The sequence below is a fragment of the Oncorhynchus mykiss genome, unplaced genomic scaffold (genome assembly GCF_013265735.2).
Source record: "Oncorhynchus mykiss isolate Arlee unplaced genomic scaffold, USDA_OmykA_1.1 un_scaffold_598, whole genome shotgun sequence".
Classification (NCBI taxonomy): Eukaryota; Metazoa; Chordata; class Actinopteri; order Salmoniformes; family Salmonidae; genus Oncorhynchus; species Oncorhynchus mykiss.
In genome coordinates, this window is record NW_023494045.1 from 35001 (window position 1) to 39048 (window position 4048).

A 4048-nucleotide genomic window follows, 5' to 3' on the forward strand; every position below is an offset into this window, starting at 1 on the left:
CAGGTGCACGCCGGCCTTTGGGTGACCAGGTGCACACGGTTCTTTTGGGTGACCAGGTGCACATGGTCCTTTGGGTGACCAGGTGCACGCCGGCCTTTGGGTGACCAGGTGCACACGGTTCTTTTGGGTGACCAGGTGCACATGGTCCTTTGGGTGACCAGGTGCACGCCGGCCTTTGGGTGACCAGGTGCACATGGTCCTTTTGGGTGACCAGGTGCACATGGTCCTTTGGGTGACCAGGTGCACGCCGGCCTTTGGGTGACCAGGTGCACACGGTTCTTTTGGGTGACCAGGTGCACATGGTCCTTTGGGTGACCAGGTGCACGCCGGCCTTTGGGTGACCAGGTGCACATGGTCCTTTTGGGTGACCAGGTGCACATGGTCCTTTGGGTGACCAGGTGCACGCCGGCCTTTGGGTGACCAGGTGCACACGGTTCTTTTGGGTGACCAGGTGCACATGGTCCTTTGGGTGACCAGGTGCACGCCGGCCTTTGGGTGACCAGGTGCACATGGTCCTTTTGGGTGACCAGGTGCACATGGTCCTTTGGGTGACCAGGTGCACGCCGGCCTTTGGGTGACCAGGTGCACATGGTCCTTTGGGTGACCAGGTGCACGCCGGCCTTTGGGTGACCAGGTGCACATGGTCCTTTGGGTGACCAGGTGCACGCCGGCCTTTGGGTGACCAGGTGCACATGGTCCTTTTGGGTGACCAGGTGCACATGGTCCTTTGGGTGACCAGGTGCACGCCGGCCTTTGGGTGACCAGGTGCACATGGTCCTTTGGGTGACCAGGTGCACGCCGGCCTTTGGGTGACCAGGTGCACATGGTCCTTTGGGTGACCAGGTGCACGCCGGCCTTTGGGTGACCAGGTGCACATGGTCCTTTTGGGTGACCAGGTGCACATGGTCCTTTGGGTGACCAGGTGCACGCCGGCCTTTGGGTGACCAGGTGCACATGGTCCTTTTGGGTGACCAGGTGCACGCCGGCCTTTGGGTGACCAGGTGCACATGGTCCTTTTGGGTGACCAGGTGCACATGGTCCTTTGGGTGACCAGGTGCACGCCGGCCTTTGGGTGACCAGGTGCACACGGTCCTTTTGGGTGACCAGGTGCACGCCGGCCTTTGGGTGACCAGGTGCACATGGTCCTTTTGGGTGACCAGGTGCACGCCGGCCTTTGGGTGACCAGGTGCACGCCGGTCCTTTTGGGTGACCAGGTGCACAAGTTCCATTTGGGTGACCAGGTGCACGCGGTTCATAACAGCGCGGTTATCTGCTTTAATGTCCGAGGAGGGGTGCTTAAGTGTGGGTGCCCTGGTTCACCTGGTATGCGAGGTTGTGGAGGTGGGGGGGGTCCCCTGCTGGTATCATCCCCGAAATAGAGGGGTGATACCCGGGTGGTGAGTAAGGGCCTACAAGCCTGGAGGTCAATAGCTCCAGGGGGTAAGCTCTACTGTCATGTCCGTAAATAGAGTGGTGTTACCCGGGTTTTGAACCATATTTTAATTTTTGGGTTACCAGATGCACACGGGTCTTTTGGAAAACAATCACAATCTGCATCCATCGTAATATCTTAAACTGTATATAAAGCACCTAAGGACGGGCCTGACCGAGAGAGGGCCGTAGTAGGGTACTCCCCTAGCGGGCTATATCAATAGAATGACCGGTAAAATGATTTAAAACAGTTTTATAATTTTTGGGTTACCAGATGCACACGGGTCTTTTGGAAAACAATCACAATCTGCATCCATCGTAATATATGAAACTGTATATAAAGCACTGAAGGACGGCCCCGACCGAGACAGGGCCTTAGTGGGGTGCTCCCATAGCGGGCTATATCAATAGAATGACCGGTAAAAGTATTTAAAACCGTTTTATAATTTTTGGGTTACCAGATGCACGTTTTCAATCACCAGTTGCACGGAGGATTAATAGCAATCTGCATCCATCGTGATTTCTTAAAGTGTGTAAAAAGCACCCAAGGACGGCCCTGACAGAGAGAGGGCCGTAGTGGGGCACTCCCCTAGCGGGCTATATCAATAGAATGACGGGTAAAAGTATTTAAAACCCTTTTATAATTTTTGGGTTACCAGATGCACGTTTTCAATCACCAGGTGCACGGAGGAAAATGAGCATTTGCATCCATAGTCATGTTTTAAACCGTCCATAAAGCACTCTTGGCCGGCCCCGGCAGAGAGAGAAAGAGATGGTGAAAAAAAAAAAAAATCATCATCAGACCTTCCATAAATAATTCGGGCCGGCCCCCATTGCTAAAGGTCCGTAGTAGGGTGCGCCATAAGCGGACATGAATAGATGGAACACCGCTAACCGCATAGAGAACCGTGTTTTGGGTGACCAGGTGCACGTTTTCAATCACCAGTTGCACATTTTCAATCACCAGTTGCACGGAGGATTAATAGCAATCTGCATCCATCGCGATTTCTTAAAGTGTCTATAAAGCACTCAGGACGGGCCCGACCGAGACAGGGCCTTAGTGGGGTGCTCCCATAGCGGGCAACAATGAGAGGGGTGCCTTTAAATTCATTTTGAACCATATTTGAAATTTTGGGTTACCAGATGCACGTTTTCAATCACCAGTTGCACGGAGGATTAATAGCAATCTGCATCCATCGTGATTTCTTAAAGTGTGTAAAAAGCACCCAAGGACGGCCCTGACAGAGAGAGGGCCGTAGTGGGGCACTCCCCTAGCGGGCTATATCAATAGAATGACGGGTAAAAGTATTTAAAACCCTTTTATAATTTTTGGGTTACCAGATGCACGTTTTCAATCACCAGGTGCACGGAGGAAAATGAGCATTTGCATCCATAGTCATGTTTTAAACCGTCCATAAAGCACTCTTGGCCGGCCCCGGCAGAGAGAGAAAGAGATGGTGAAAAAAAAAAAAAAATCATCATCAGACCTTCCATAAATAATTCGGGCCGGCCCCCATTGCTAAAGGTCCGTAGTAGGGTGCGCCATAAGCGGACATGAATAGATGGAACACCGCTAACCGCATAGAGAACCGTGTTTTGGGTGACCAGGTGCACGTTTTCAATCACCAGTTGCACATTTTCAATCACCAGTTGCACGGAGGATTAATAGCAATCTGCATCCATCGCGATTTCTTAAAGTGTCTATAAAGCACTCAGGACGGGCCCGACCGAGACAGGGCCTTAGTGGGGTGCTCCCATAGCGGGCAACAATGAGAGGGGTGCCTTTAAATTCATTTTGAACCATATTTGAAATTTTGGGTTACCAGATGCACGTTTTCAATCACCAGTTGCACGGAGGATTAATAGCAATCTGCATCCATCGTGATTTCTTAAAGTGTGTAAAAAGCACCCAAGGACGGCCCTGACAGAGAGAGGGCCGTAGTGGGGCACTCCCCTAGCGGGCTATATCAATAGAATGACGGGTAAAAGTATTTAAAACCCTTTTATAATTTTTGGGTTACCAGATGCACGTTTTCAATCACCAGGTGCACGGAGGAAAATGAGCATTTGCATCCATAGTCATGTTTTAAACCGTCCATAAAGCACTCTTGGCCGGCCCCGGCAGAGAGAGAAAGAGATGGTGAAAAAAAAAAAAAAATCATCATCAGACCTTCCATAAATAATTCGGGCCGGCCCCCATTGCTAAAGGTCCGTAGTAGGGTGCGCCATAAGCGGACATGAATAGATGGAACACCGCTAACCGCATAGAGAACCGTGTTTTGGGTGACCAGGTGCACGTTTTCAATCACCAGTTGCACATTTTCAATCACCAGTTGCACGGAGGATTAATAGCAATCTGCATCCATCGCGATTTCTTAAAGTGTCTATAAAGCACTCAGGACGGGCCCGACCGAGACAGGGCCTTAGTGGGGTGCTCCCATAGCGGGCAACAATGAGAGGGGTGCCTTTAAATTCATTTTGAACCATATTTGAAATTTTGGGTTACCAGATGCACGTTTTCAATCACCAGTTGCACGGAGGATTAATAGCAATCTGCATCCATCGTGATTTCTTAAAGTGTGTAAAAAGCACCCAAGGACGGCCCTGACAGAGAGAG